Here is a 16159-nt window from a genome sequence, read left to right as displayed (position 1 = left end):
CTAAAAATACAAAAATTAGCCAGGGGTGGTGGTATATGCCTGTAGTCCCAGCTACTCGGGACGCTGAGTCAGGAGAATCACTTGAGCCCGGGAGGTGAAGCTTGCAGTGAGCCAAGATTGCGCCACTGCACTTCAGCCTGGGTGACAGAGCAAGACTGTCTTAAAAAAAAAAAGAGGCCAGGCATGGTGGCTCACGCCTGTAACCCCAGCACTTTGGGAGGCTGAGGCAGGTAGATCACAAGGTCAGGAGATCGAGACCATCCTGGCTAACACGGTGAAACCCCGTCTCTACTAAAAATATAAAAAATTAGCTGGGCGTAGTGGCGGGCGCCTGTAGTCCCAGCTACTCAGGAGGCTGAGGCAGGAGAATGGCGTGAACCCCGGAGGCGGAGCTTGCAGCGAGCCGAGATTGCGCCACTGCATTCCAGCCTGGGCGACAGAGCCAGACTCCGTCACAAAAAAACAAACAAACAAACAAAAAAACAAAAAAAAAGATCTAATTGGCTTTTATTAGTGAACGATAAATTGGGCAGTGTCTCCTCTAAAGATTTCATGTTCCATTGGGCATGACAGATCAGTTTTTATAAGATAGTTTGAGCAAAAACAAGGAAATAGCATAATACAAAAAACAGGTCAGTTACCATCAGGTTATGTCAGGTTACTTTTCTTATAAAGATTAAAGCATAGGGAATTTCCTTATCATGTAGACAAAAACTGGCCAGTTTCGGGATTTGGCTGTCATCTTTCTCTCCTGACTTCTCTGAAGATCAGAAAACCAGTTTAGTTGTTTGGTTTGGTGACAAATAACTTTAGCATCAATAACTTCATTTTGGTTTGATCTTTTCTGTTGGGGCCCAGTGCAGAAGCTCAGTCCAAAATAATGGCTTCCCACAAACTTCATTTAATAGTGAGATTAAGTCACTGTGGATAGTAAAACCATACTTAGGCTCCAGAGCCTGCACTCATACTGAAGATGCTGTATTGCCTTGTTTGGAAGCATAGGCTGCTGAAGCCTGGGGATCTGTGCTCTTTATCTGTCTTGCCTAGTGTAGTACAGGATGCATGAATGAGGAACAGAGGAATCAAAGAAACAGACGATGGTGCGACAGCCACGGCTTAGTACAGCAAAGCCCTTTATAATAACTCAGGTCCGTTAAAAATGCACTGTGGGGCCGGGCACAGTGGCTCATGCCTGTTATCCCAGCACTCTGGGAGGCCCAGGGAGGTGGATCACTTGAGATCAGGAGTTTGAGACCATCCTGGCCAACATGATGAAACCCTGTCTCTACTAAACATAAAAAAATTAGCCAGGTGTGGTGGTGCACACCTGTAATCCCAGCTACTTGGGAGGCTGAAGCAGGAGAATTGCTTGAGCCCAGGAGGCAGAGGTTGCAGTGAGCTGAGATCATACCACTGCACTCCAGCCTGGGCAACAGGGTGAGAGACTCTGTCAAAAAAAAAAAAAAAAAAAAAAAAGCACTGTGGAATTCTAGATACTCAATATAGATAAGCCAGCTGTTAAAATTAAGTTTAGCCTAAATCTGCTTCCTTACATATTTTAAGTTCGGCCTGAATGTTTCTCTGTACATAGTGAACTATAACCTAACTGGGTATGTAAACAGACTACAACCTACCCTCATACCAGTGACTGAGTTTTGGCCAATCAAATATGGCCAACTGTTCAAACTATGTTCAAATAAGGCAAATGCAAAGCTGTAAGCAATCCAGCTGTTACTTTACCTCACTTTGCTTTTTCTGTCCATAAATTCTCTCTGACCACGCAGCAACACTGGAAACTCTCAGAACCTGTTCTGTTTTTCTTTCTTTCTTTTTTTCTTTTTTTTTTTTAAGAGATGGGATGTTGCTATGTTGCCAGGCTGGTCTTGAACTCCTGGGCTCGAGTGATCCTCCCATCTCAGCCTCCCAAACATGTGAGCCACTGTGCCCAGCCACAGAACCTTTTCTGGTTTGGGGGACTGAATGATTCAGAAATTGTTCTTTGCTTAATTAATCTGTTTAATTTTTCTACAGTTTTTCATTTAACTTTAGACAAATTAAACAGATTAATTAAGCGAAGAACAATTTGGTGTCAGAGGTAGGAACCAAAGTGGAGCTCCTAGGGTCTCCCAGGAGCATCTAGTGACGAAATGAGTGACATGCTGGACTCATTTTGTCCATTCCTCTCTCACAGCAACTGGGGACTGTGGGTAAGTTCTCAGATTCCAAAGCCCCATGAATTTGGGTTTCTAGCTATCTAAGTTTCTTTGAGCAAATTTTTGATCCAAGCTGTCTTCGGAAGTTATGATAGAAAACTGGCAGTAAATGCCAATACTTCAAAGAGTAAGAAGTTCAACTTTCAGAGATTTACAGGAATTTTTTGACACAGAGTCACCCCTAGACACTGCCGTGGGGCTGGAGCCCAAAAGTGTCCACTCCAGTTCCTGCACCTGCCCATCTGTGTGCTCCCCCTCCCATGAGGGGTTTGAGCTTGCTGTGGCTGAACAGAGAGCCACACCCTTGTCGCATGTCCTGCGAGGGGGGCCAGGGAACGCTCCCATTTCAACACTGCACTTTAAGAAGTGCATTTAAAAATAAAGGCTCCGGGCCGGCACTGTGGCTCACGCCTGTAATCCCAGCACTTTGGGAGGCTGAGGCGGGCGGATCACGAGGTCAGGAGATCGAGACCACACTGGCTAACATGGTGAAACCCCGTCTCTACCAAAAATACAATAAAATTAGCCGGCGTGGCGGTGGGCGCCTGTAGTCCCAGCTACTCTGGAGGCTGAGGCAGGAGAATGGCGTGAACCCGGGAGGCGGAGCTTGCAGTGAGCTGAGATCGCGCCACTGCAATCCAGCCTGGGTGACAAAGCAAGATTCTGTCTCAAAAAAAAAAAAAAAAAAAAGAAGAAGGCTCCAGGGATGTCTATTGATGTGCAAAAGTTTCTAAAAAGATTCAGTATTGTTATTGGCTCTTTTAAAAGAATTTATAAAAGGCAAATAAAAAAACTTAAGAGACTAATTAATTAATTAATTTTAAAAATCCACCTGTAATCACCTGTAATCCCAGCACTTTGGGAGGCCAAGGCAGGCAGATCACGTGAGGCCAGGACTTTGAGACCAGCCTGGCTAACGTGGTGAAACGCCTGTCTCTTCTAAAAATAGAAAAATTAGCCAGGCATGGTGGTGGGCACCTGTAATCCCAGCTACTAAGGAGGTTGAGGCACAAAAATCATTTGAACCCAAGGATGGAGGTTGCAGCTAGCCAAGATCATGCCACTGCACTCCAGCCTGGGTGGCACAGTGAGACTCTTTTCTTCTTCTTTTTTTTTTTTTGTTAAAATAAAAAAAATTAAATCTGCTAATTTTCGCTTTGTTACTATCTGATATGGTTTGGCTGTGTCCTCACTCAAATCTCATCTTGAATTCCCATGGGTTGTGGGAGGGACCTGAAGGGAGGTAACTGAATCATGGTGGGGGGTGTTTTCCATGCTGTTCTCATGATAGTAAGTCAGTCTCATGAGATCTGATAGTTTTATAAAGGGGAGTTTTCTCTTCTCTTGTCTGTTGCCATGTGAGATGTGCCTTTCACCTTCTGCCACGGTTGTGAGGCCTCCCCAGCCACGTGGAACTGTAAGTCCACTAAACCTCTTTCTTTTGTAAGTTGCCCAGTCTCAGGTATGTTTTTATCAGCAGTGTGAAAACGGACTAATACAGTAAATTGGAACCAGTAGAGTGCGGCACTGCTGAAAAGATACCCAAAAATGTGGAAGCAACTTTGGAACTGGGTAACAAGCAGAGGTTGGAACAGTTTGGAGGGCTCAGAAGACAGGAAAATGCGGGAAAGTTTGGAACTTCTTAGAGACTTGTTGAATGGCTTTGACCAACATGTTGATAATGATATGGACAATGAAATCCAGGCTGAGGTAGTCTCAGATGGAGATAAGGAACTTGTCGGGAACTAGAGCAAAGATGACTCTTGTTATGTTTTAGCAAAGAGACTGGCAGCACTTTGCCTCTGCCCTAGAGATCTGTGGAACTTTGAACTTGAGAGAGATGATTTAGGGTATCTTTTGGAAGAAATTTCTAAGCAGCAGCACATTCAAGAGGTGACTTGGGTGCTGTTAAAGGCATTCAAGTTTAAAAGGGAAACAGAGCATAAAACCTTGGAAAATTTGCAGCCTGACAATATGATAGAAAAGAAAATCCCATTTTCTGAGGAGAAATTCAAATCAGCTGCAGAAATTTGCATAAGTAATGAGGAGCCGAATGTTAATCCCCAAGACAATGGGAAAAATGTCTCCAGGGCACGTCAGAGGTCTTCACGGCAGCCCCTCCCATCATACGTCTGGAGGTCTAGGAGGAAAAGATGGTTCTGTGGGCTGGGCCCAGGGTCCCCCTGCTCTGTGCAGCCTAGGGACTTGGTACCCTGTGTTCCAGTCTCTCCAGCCATGGATAAAAGGGGCCAAGGTACAGCTCAGGCTGTTGCTTCAGAGGGTGCAAGCCCCAAGCCTTGGCAGCTTCCACATGGTGTTGAGCCTGTGGGTGCACAGAAATAAAAAATTGAGGTTTGGGATCCTCCACCTAGATTTCAGAGCATGTATGGAAATGCCCAGATGCCCATGCAGAAGTTTGCTGCAGGAGTGGGGCTCTCATTGAGACTCTCCACTAGGGCAGTGCAGAAGGGAAATGTGGGGTTGGAGCTGCCACACAGAGTCCCTATCGGAGCACCGCCTAGTGGAGCTGTGAGAAGAGGGCCATCATCCTCCAGACCCCAGAATGGTAGATCCACTGACAGCTTGCACTATGCACCTGGAAAAGCTGCAGACACTTAACGCCAGCCAGTGAGAGCAGCCAGGAGGGGTGCAAAAGCTGCAAAGCCACAGGGGTGGAGCTACCCAAGACCATGGGAACCCACCATCAGTGTGACCTGGATGTGAGACGTGGAGTCAAAGGAAATCATTTTGGAGCTTTAAGATTTGACTGCCATGATGGATTTCAGACTCTCATGGGGCCTGTAGCCCCTTTGTTTTCACCAATTTCTCCCATTTGGAATGGCTGTATTTACCAAATGCCTGTACCCCCATTGTATCTAAGAAGTAACTAACTTGCTTTTGATTTTACAGGCTCATATGTGGAAGGAACTTGTCTTGTCTCGGATGAAACTTTGGACTGTAGACTTTTGAGTTAATGCTGAAATGAGTTAAGACTTTGGGGGACTGCTAGGAAGGCATGATTGGTTTTGAAATGTGAAGACATGAGATTTGGGAGGGGCCGGGGCAGAATGATATGGTTTGGCTGTGTCCCTACCCAAATCTCATCTTGAATTCCCAGGTGTTGTGGGAGGGACCTGGTGGGAGGTAACTGAATCATGAGGGCAGGTCTTTCCTGTTCTGTTCTCATGATAGTGAGTCTCACGAGATCTGATTGTTTTATAAAGGGGAGTTTACCTGCACAAGCTCTCTTTTCTTGTTTACCGCCATGTGAGACATGCCTTTCACTTTCCACCATGATTGTGAAGCCTCCCCAACCACGTGGAACTGTAAGTCCATTAAGCCTCTTTCTTTTGTAAATTGCCCAGTCTCAGGTATGTCTTTATCAGCAGCATAAAAATGGACTAATACACTATTCCACCCTAAAAGCTAAAAGAAACCATCCTGGATAAAGTGTTTATAAAATGTATGCCCTCTGACTGGGCATGGTAGCTCACCCCTGTAATCCCAGCTCTTTGAGACGTCAAGGTGGGAGGGATCACTTGAGCCCAGGAGTTGGAGACCAGCCTGGGCAACATAGTGAGACCTCTTCTCTAAAAAAAAAAATTAAGAAGTTATGCCCTCAGGTAAAGTAGGTTTGCTCCCTTTTCAGAGATATCCATGCTGGGCTCATGCATAGCAAATCCTTTCTTTGCCCAATTCCTGAATGGGCTTCACCCAGAACTCAGTAGTTTCATTTTATTTCTTTTTTTATAATGTGCAAAGGGAAGGAGAAATAACTCAGTAAATTTAGCTAAGAAACAGTAGCCACATTAAAAAGACCACCTATTGAACTAAATCCATCTCCAAAATACACCTTTCTGACATTTAGCTGGCCATCTTAAAACATTTTTGTAAAACAAATTTACATCTATAACGGAAATTTTCATTTGTAAGAGTTCTGAGAGGGATGACTGAGTCACTAAAAACTCTTACCATTGTTTTAAATTTACATAACAAGTCTTTGCTTTGTTTAAGGTGCTTTTCCTTGCCAATTTTTTTAAACTGGGCCTTCACACCCTTCTTCCTTGAGTTTGGCAAATGATGGTACAATGTTTAGACCTCAAGTCTCAGCTCTGCTTTTGAGATATAAATTTTCTGTCTTCACTGAAGAATCATCTATTTATTTGTTTATTTATTTATTTATTTATTTTATTGTTTGAGATGAAGTCTCGCTCTTGTTGCCCAGGCTGGAGTGCAATGGCACAATCTTGGTTCACTGCAACCTCTGCCTCCCGAGTTCAAGTGATTCTCCTGCCTCAGCCTCCCAAGTAGCTGGGATTACAGGTGTGCACCACCATGCCTGGCTAATTTTGTATTTTTAGTAGAGGCAGGGTTTCACCATGTTGGTCAGGCTGATCTTGAACTCCTGACCTCATGTGATCCACCTGCCTCAGCCTCCCGAAGTGCTGGGCTTACAGGTGTGAGCCACCATGCCTGGCTGAGTCATCTTTTTAGAAGGCAAATTATTGCCTAGTGAACAATTGCTTTGAGCAATGAAACAGGTAATTGGAAGATTGATTGTTGGAGTGAGGAAAAATTATTTATTTATTTACTTATTTATATTGAGGCAGGGTCACACTCTGTTGCCCAGGCTGGAGTGCAGTGGTGCAATCACAGCTCACCGCAGCCTTGGCCTCCAAAGGCTCAGGTGATCCTCCTGCCTCAACCCCTGCTAAGTAGTTGGGACTACAGGCATGTGCCACCATACCCAGCTAATTTTTGTATTTTCAGTAGAGATGGGGTTTCACCATGTTGCTCAGGCTGGTCTCAAACTCCTGGGCTCAAGCAATCCACCCACCTTGGCCTCCCAAAGTGCTGAGATTACAGGCATGAGCCACCATGCTTGGCTGAAAAAATTATTTAAAAGCCAGTAAATACAAATTCTTTATGAAAGCTTATGATCACTTTCTGTATGTATATCTATATGTCTGTATGGGTTGTGTGTATGTGATAATATTTGGTAAATTAAGCTAGTTTTAAAATTATTGATATTATAGCAATGGCTTCAAAATTTTATCAGTTAAATATAATTCAGAAATTGTTGCCTGGGTCTACTGGTTAAACAGGTTTATGCTGTCCCAATACATGTTTTAAGGGCCATAAAACTGTTGCTTCTACAATATTTTTGATACTTGCTTGATTTGTCTGTGAGCTTGTTTTTGGTTTTGAGCTTCTGGATTCTGGAATCCAGACAGGTGGCCATATTAAGACCTGGGGACATGTTTTCAGCACCCAGACCACCAGCTAGCTTCAAGGCAGAATCAAGCCCAATATGGCCCCTTCCTCTCTGGTCCATCTTTGCCTCTTGGCTATTCTGGGAGGGGTTTGATCCTCTAGGCATCATTTTCACAGATCTGCCTACTGTCCTGAGCTCCAAACTTGGCACATAAATTCTGGACCCAGAGGAACCCTGCCCTCTTTAGCCATCCTGGGTGCCACATGGCTACATGAGACCCAGGATGACTGGGGAAGACATTAGGGAGGGTACCTGTGTCAGAGTTTCAAATTTATCTAAAATCTTAAAGTTATGTTATATTAAATTAAGTAATAATCATAAAATGTGTGAGTCATTTATAAATAAATTAAAATACCGAACATTTATTATTAAACATAAGTTTAAGTTGATATGCTTTGGCATCTCATTTTTTATATGGTATAGAAAAGCTAAATATATTCAGATTTGCTAATAAAGAAAAATGTGATGCTGGGTGCAGTGGCTCATGCCCGTAATCCCAGCACTTTGGGAAGCTGAGGCAAGAGGACTGCTTCAGCTGACGAGTTTGAGACCAGCCTGGGCACATAGTAAGATCCTATCTCTACAAAAATAAAAAAATTAGCTTGGACTACAGGCCACATTTTATATTTGTATGTTAAAATAATAATAATAAAATCTGATTTTTCTCTCTCGGAGACAGTCTCACTCTGTCACTCAGGCTGGAATGCAGTGGTGCGATCATACCTCACTGCAGCTTTGAACTCCCAGGCCCAAGTGATACTCCTGCCTCAGCCTCCTAAGTAACTAGAACTACAGGTACACAACACCACACTGGCCAATTTTTTTATTCTTTATAGAAACAGGATGTCACTATGTTTCCCAGGCTGGTCTCCAACTCCTAGGCTCAAGTGATTCTCCTGCTTCGGGCTCCTAAAGTGCTGGGATTACAAGTGTGAGCCACCATGCCCAGCCTGGTTTTCTCTTTTAAACAAAAATTTCATGCAGTATTAATAATAAAATATTTTTGCTCACCTTTTGAGTAAACTGCAAAAAATTTTAAAAAAAGGAAAGGGCAGAAGAGACAGATTCTGTCTCATGCTATCTTGTTTAGGTCTTTTGATTGTTTGGAAAACGGAGTCTTCTCTCTATCAAAAAGTAAAGGTTTTTGCTTTTTAAAATCTGAATTATCACAGTGACCTGTGATCCTATTTTGATAAGGTCTTTTAATCCTTTAACATATTGGACAGGCTTCTCCAAATCAAATTTCAAATTAAAAATTGTCTTTTTTTTTTTACCTTTAACTTTGGGATGCATCATAGGGTCCTTGCGGCATCCAGAAGAAAGATAATAAAAGGGCTTATTTGATATGTTAAATTACATGGGAAGCATTGTCAAATAAGAAATAATGTTTAGGCCATGCATGGTGGCTTACACCTGCAATCCCAGAACTTTGCAAGCGTGGATCGCTTGAGCCCAGGAGTATGAGATCAGCCTGAGCAACATGGGGAGATCCTATCTCTATTTTAAATAAACAAATAAAAAGGAAAAAGTAATGATGTTTAACTTTCTTTGAGTTTTGTTTTTATGAATGTTATTAACATGTGTTCCAAAATTGTATAAGATTCCCCAAATTCTGATATGTCTGGATGTGTGTGTGTGTGTGTGTATATATATATGGTTTTATATATATATATGGTTTTTCAATATATAATTATAGTTATTATATTACATTACTGTAGATCACAGAAATGAACAAATTTGTCAATTGTGTCTTTAACAAAAATGACAATTAAGTTGGTTCTATAGTTAACTGCTTAATTCTGATGCAGTTTCTGAAAGTTCTTGGCTGGCATGGTGGCTCACACCTATAATCCCAGCACTTTGGGAGGCCAAGGTCGGAAAATCGCTTGAGCCTGAGAGTTCCAGACTAGCTTGGGTAACATACGGAAATCCTGTCTCTACAAAAAATAAAAGTAAATTAGCCAGGTGTGGTGGTGCATGCCTGTGGGTCCCAGCTACCAGGGAGGCTTAAACCTGGGAGGTCAAGGATGCAGTGACCTGTGATCACACCACTGCATTCTAGCCTGGGCGACAGGGTGATACCCTGTCTCAAAAAAATAAAAAAAATAAAAATAAAGTGAAAGCTCTTCTCAAGAAGTAAAATCCTAGAGTATCATGTCTTCAAGGAGGTTCATGGAAAAAGTAAAAAAGACCCTGACAAGCACTTTTTTTTTCCTGACAGGCACTCTTAAATACAGGTTTCTGATAAGTTTTCAATCATATCATTTGGACTGGGTAAGAATTCCCAGAACTGTAATAAAGAGAATGACTGATAAAACTGCTCACCCAAGCAAGAGAGGAATTAATTGAATACCAAGACAATAGTTTCCCAGATTTTCATGCTAAATCAGGCAGTTCAGAAATTGTCGATATGCAATTTGGATGAACCCATGGTCCAAGACAAATTACCTATGATAACCCATCTAACAAATAATGCTATACATCTGACTTGGGGAAGCAAAATCAGTATTTAAGAGGATATAAACCTAATGTTAAGCATGGACTCATAGAGAGCCCGAATGGTTGTCTAATCCTTCCTGAGTCCTTAAAGCTTCCGTTATTAAAAGCTCTGCACTCCATGACTCCTCATGGAAGAGATAAAATTATCCAAACAGGAATCAAATTATATATATGTATATATAATTTGATGACTGTTCTAAGTTGCTAAAATAATTTATGACCAGTGTTTGGTTTGTTAAACCTATAATCCTGGGAAGACAATCAAAACTTCAGGTGTATTTCTGCTACCTGATGGGCTATTTAAACATTTATAGATGGACTTCATTCAATTGTCATTTTCAATGTATGTTTTCTGGCTTTATAGAAACCTTCCCACGTAAGCGGGCTGATGCTATAACAGTAGCTAAAAGGTTATTAGGAAATGTGTTTCTCTCATGGACATTCCTGAAGAAATCTCCAGTGATAGAGGTACTTGTTTCACTGGACAAGTTGTAAAATGGTTAAATAAGGTATTACAGATACAATAATATCTGGAAACGCTAACTAAATCAACTGTATTGCCTTGGTCAAAGGCATTAGGAATTGATAACAATCAGATCCACTTTTAGTGGGAAACATGAGTTGACCCCATATGAAATAGTCACTAAAAGGTCTATGCTCCTAATAATAGAATCGCATGTATCTTCCACTCCTAATCTCTGATGTGACTAAATGCTACAAGGCTTTCTTTCTTTCTTTTTCTTTTTCTTTCTTTTTTTTTTTTTTTTTTTTTGAGACATGGTCTGGCTTTGTTGCCTACACTGGAGTGCAGTGGCACCATCGTGACTTACTGCAACCTCCACCTCCCAGGTTCAAGTCATCCTTCCACCTTAGCCTCCCGAGTACAGTAGCTGGGACCACGAGTGTACACTAGCATGCCCGGCTAATTTTTGTATTTTTGGTAGAGACTCGGTTGCACCATGTTGCCCAGGCTGGTCTCCAACTCCTGAGCTCAAGCAATCCTCCTGCCTCAGACTCCCAAAGTGCTGGGACTACAGGTGTGAGCCACTGCACCCAGCCTTTCAAGGCTTTAATGCATTCTTCCAAAGTATATTTTCACCAGGTAAAGGAAACTTTTCACGATCCACTGACTAAGGATAGTTGAAGACTTCACCATCTAGAACTCAGAGATTGGGACTTTTGGAAACAACATCAGAGAAAAATTGCCCTTGCCACCCACACTGCCCCAAAACTTTGTGACTTTGAGCTTTGGGTTTGTGATCTTGCAACTCAGAAGAGCCCCTCCAGAACTGTATATCTATTGGAGAACATAAGGTAAAACTAACCAGAGAAGGTTCTCCCCAGAAGCAGATGACATCCTAGATGTGGACAGCTTTCCCAAAATCAGGGATTAACATTCCTCTGCCATCATTAGATTCTTAATTCTCCTAATTTTTTCCTTACTTATGCCTCTATGAACAATAGAACTGGAAAAGAGGTCTTGTGTGCACCCGTGGGGTATACTTTTATTTGTGGAGGATTTTGCAGCCAATCTTATATATGGACAATCTTATGCCTTGATAGATGGAAGATACAGGGCCAATGTCGGTGAGAAATTTTAATGGTACATTTGTTGCATCATAATCAGTCAGAAACAGAACACTGGTCCACTCTTAACCTACATCATAGGTTAAAGAATACATTACGGCAGGTACAGGAGGCAATCAGCCTGACCCTTTGCTGAGCTGTTAACACTTAGCTGTCCATAGACTGCAAGCTGAGTGAAATGAGCCACTCCAGTTCCTGCCCACAAGGGGGTCAAGGTCAAGGGAACAAGTACTACCTCAAGGCAACCATCAGGTAATGGTCAGGCAGTTGTTAAGCTGTCTCTCTAAAATAATAATTGGTCACATCTGGCATCAAGGAAAAAAAATCAGTCTCCCAATAGATAGAAAACACCTGAAGCTGGTGATTCCCACTAAGATCTCAGAATTTGGGCGAGTGGGTCCAAGCATGTGCACTAAGAGGCAAAGTGGTGGAGTTTAACTGGCACACGAACTTTCTGTAGGAATACTCGGCTGGTAAGGGGAAAATGCCTCAAGTGAGCACGCACACTGCTTCAGTAAACACACCACGCATGCACCCCCTCCCAAGTGTTGGCAGGCTACTGCACATGTGGACAGCCTGCCCCAAGGAAAAATCAAGGGAGGAGAGATGCAAAACTCCAGAAGCATGCCAATGTATAAAACCGCAAGTCTAAGGTCAAACAGGGCACTTGGATTGCTCAAGTTGCCTGCTTGGCCCTTCCAAGTGTACTTTACTTCTTTTTGTTCCTGCTCTAAAACTTTTTGAAAAACTTTCACTGCTTCTCAAAAAAAAAAAAAAAAAGAAAAAAGAAAAAGAAACATCGCCAGGGGGGCTTCACTCTTTTAGATGGGCATCATTTGTTAGATCTCTTTTTCTATGGTTTGGAGTAAATGAGGAAATAATTAGAAATTTATCCCTTATAATCGTCTCTATAACAGATTCTACTACAAAGGTTTTTTGTTAGACAACAGACTTTAAATTCTCTTGCTAAGTTGTAGTAGGCGGGGCTCATGTCTGTAATCCCAGCACTTTGTGAGGCAGAGGCCAGCGGATTGCTTGAGCCCAGGAGTTTGTGACTAGCCTGGGCAACACGACAAGATCCCATCTCTACAAAAAATAAACACAAAAATTAGCCAAATATGGTGTCATGTGCCTGTAGTCCCAGCTACTTGAGAGGCTGAGGCAGGAGGGTCACTTGAGCCTGGGAGATCGAGGCTGCAGTGAGATATGATCTCCAGCCTGAGTGACAGAGTGAGATCCTCTTTCAAAAAAATTGAATAAATAAGGTTGTGCTAGATAATAGAATTGCTTTAGATTACTTAATGGCTGAACAGAGAAATATCTGTGCAGTTGCTGACACTTCTTGTACATAGAAGAATACATTGGGTTTTATAGAGGTTCAGTTATAGAAAATTAACAAATCCCCTATAACTCATTTTGTGCTTGGTTGAAACGAATCGACTCTATTTAGTTCATTCTTTGATCTATCTGATTTTTGTTGGTTTGGTTCATGGGGACTCTACAGCACATACTCCAAACTCTTGATATTACCTTCCTGATAGTCATATTAATAATAGTAGTCTCCCTGGTACACTGTATTCTCTCAAAAATTTTAAGTGTTGGCACGCAGCCATCATGGAATGTCAAATGGTCTCTCTTCAACTGGAACAACAAAATTTTAAAAAACATAACCATGAGGACACTGTTACCTGCAAGTTTTGTGTTGAAACTAGAAACCCAGATGATGGTAACTGAGATTGCTGCTAAAGCCCTGAGTTTTGGTCACATTCCTACCTAAGTGAGAGCTTAACCAAAAGGGGAGGGATTTTAAACAAAATTATGGCAAGTCATAAGTTTGGAGTGAGCTCATGTACTAGACCCCAACAGACCAGAACAGATTACACCAAAATGGAGTCATTCATGCTAAGTGCACAATAATCAAACTAAAACTTTAAAGAAGCAGATAGATCCTAAAACAGACCAAGAGATTGTAGAATAGAAAATAGGAGATCTTAGCACAAGGAGGTCCCCTCTACTCTAACCCTTACCAAAAGGTAATCTAAAGCCCTCACAAAACTCACTGTTCTGCTGTTTCCAAGTGGGATTTGAGACCAAATAAGTACATTTACAATGATGACAGAATGATATCAATGCCTGAAGTTTTGAGAGGTTGACCAAAAGCAGGGAACTGTTAAATTAAGTTTAGCCTAAATCTGCCTCCTTATATTCAGCCTAAAGATTTCTTTGTACATAGTGAAGTATATTCTAGCTGAATGTGTACAGACTGTAACCTACCCTCATGCCAATCACTGAGCTTTGGTTAATCAAAGATGGCCAACTGTTCAAACTGTGTTCAAATAAGGAAAATGCCAAGTTGTAACACATCCAGCTGTTTCTGTATCTCATTTCTGTTTTTTGTATGTCACTTTCTTATTTCTGTCCATGGGTCTTCTCTGACCATGCAGCAACCCTGGAGTTTTTCTGAACCTATTCTGGTTTAGGGGGCTGTCTGATTGACCAATAATTCTTTGCTCAATTAAACTCCGTTACATTTAATTTGTCTAAAGTTTTTATTTTAAAACAGCTAAGCAGGCTGGGTGTGGTGGCTCATGCCTGTAATTCCAGCACTTTGGGAAGCCAAGATGAGTAGATCATTTGAGCCCAGGAGTTTGAGACCATCCTGGGCAACATGACAAAACCCTGTCTCTACAAAAAAATACAGAAGATAATTAGCTGGGCGTAGTGGGGTGTGCCTGAGGATTGCTTGAGCCCAGGAGGCTGAGGTTGCAGTGAGCCAAGATTGCACGGCTGAACTCCAGCCTGGGCAGCAGAGTGAGAACCTGTCAAAAAAAAAAATGCTTAGCAGATTGGGTATGAAGTAAGAGCTGACTCAAGCATCAGATAAGGGATAGAACAAGATGATGGTGGAGGTTTATTCTAGCCCGGAGAATCTCAGGTGCTATTATTGATAGCCTTGTCCTGATTTGGTATGTGGCATGAGGTCACAAACTCTCATTGTATTCATCTTTGCGTTTTTAAAAAAATTTTTACTCTGTACTTCAATGGATGCAAAGATCTTGACATTTCTCATAGCAAGGGGCAAGCACCTGGCACAAAAGATGCTCTCAAAAGAAAAGTTCATTTCTTCTCCTCTTTGAACTTTAAAGCGACTTTCATCTGACTTTTGACTTGAACTTCCACTTTGCTCAGGAAAGAATGTAATGAAATGGATAAAAGACTGTAATGAAATGGATAAAAGAATATACCTTGATAAGAAAAAAATGGATTTCTAACCCTTCTCTCCTTCTTTGGCTCTCTTGTTTGCACATGGAATAATAGTAACTATGAAGATTCAGTCGGCTGGCCAGTTGGTTAATTACAGCAAGTCCTCAAATAACATCATTACACTCAACATCCTTTTGTTATAACGTTGTTGAGGAAACAAATCGATTCCCAGCCAGGGCCACTGTTTGTGTGGAGTCTGCATGTTCTCCTCATGCCTGCATGGGTTTTCTCCAGGTACCCTGGTTTCCTCCCACATCCCATGGACGTGCACTTTAGGTGAACTGGCGTGTCTAAATGGTTCCTGTCTGAGTGTGTGTGTGCACGTGCGCTCTGCGATGGGACAGCATCCTGTCTGGGGGGACGCCCACCTGGCGTCCTGAGTTGCTAGGACAGGCTGCCACCTGAGACCCTGAATTGGAATAAGCAGCTTGGAAACTGAATGAATGAAAATGAGTGAATACAAATTATTGTAAAATAAAAAATCCACACGGTATATGGTAATCATACAAATGCAGGACAATAAATGATGTGATCCAAAAACGCTCAGCGAGCCTGCCAGATTGGTTCTTGTTTGTTTTTGAACTGTATAGTGGGAGGACGTGCTCCTGAAAATTTTCGCTTTACAAACATTTATTCCTTGATTTAACTCATCACCACAACGACCGCCCTCGCTCACTGATTAACCAAAAATTGGGTCAATAGTAGAGACTTGCAGGATGTATGCAATGTGGCTTCAAACAAGGCCCAAGAAAATGGTGCAGACTGATGCTGCTACTATTGATTTCATAGCAGTTGCCCTGAAAATTGGAGTGTGGTTCAATTTGATGATACAGTTCTATGTAGTGTTCTAATATTTACTAAAGTGGTTAATGAAATAAATTGGACATAGGAGTTGATATCTAGTATCCTCAGGTTACTGATTTTATTTTTATTATTATTATTTTTTGAGACAGAGTCTCAGTCTGCCTCCCAGGCTGGAGTGGAGTTGTGTGATCTCGGGCTCACTGCAGCCTCCACTTCCCAGGATCAAGTGATTCCGTGCCTCAGCCTCCCGAGTACCTGGGATTACAGACATGCGCCACCACACCCGGGTAATTTTTGTATTTTTAGTAGAGACAGGGTTTCGCCAAGTTGGCCAGGCTGGTCTTGAACTCTTGACTTCCGCCAGCCTTGGCCTCCCAAAGTGCTGGGATTACAGACATGAGCTACCGCGCCCAGCCCCGATTTTAAAAATGTTGTATACTGTGAAGCACCACATTAAAGTACTCTAATCTTACTAATTTTTACTGTTTTTGAATTCTCAGCCAGGTGCAGCAGCTCA

Source organism: Pongo pygmaeus, chromosome 21, assembly GCF_028885625.2.
Source record: "Pongo pygmaeus isolate AG05252 chromosome 21, NHGRI_mPonPyg2-v2.0_pri, whole genome shotgun sequence".
NCBI lineage: Eukaryota > Metazoa > Chordata > Mammalia > Primates > Hominidae > Pongo > Pongo pygmaeus.
Note: the sequence above shows the minus strand (reverse complement) of the source record.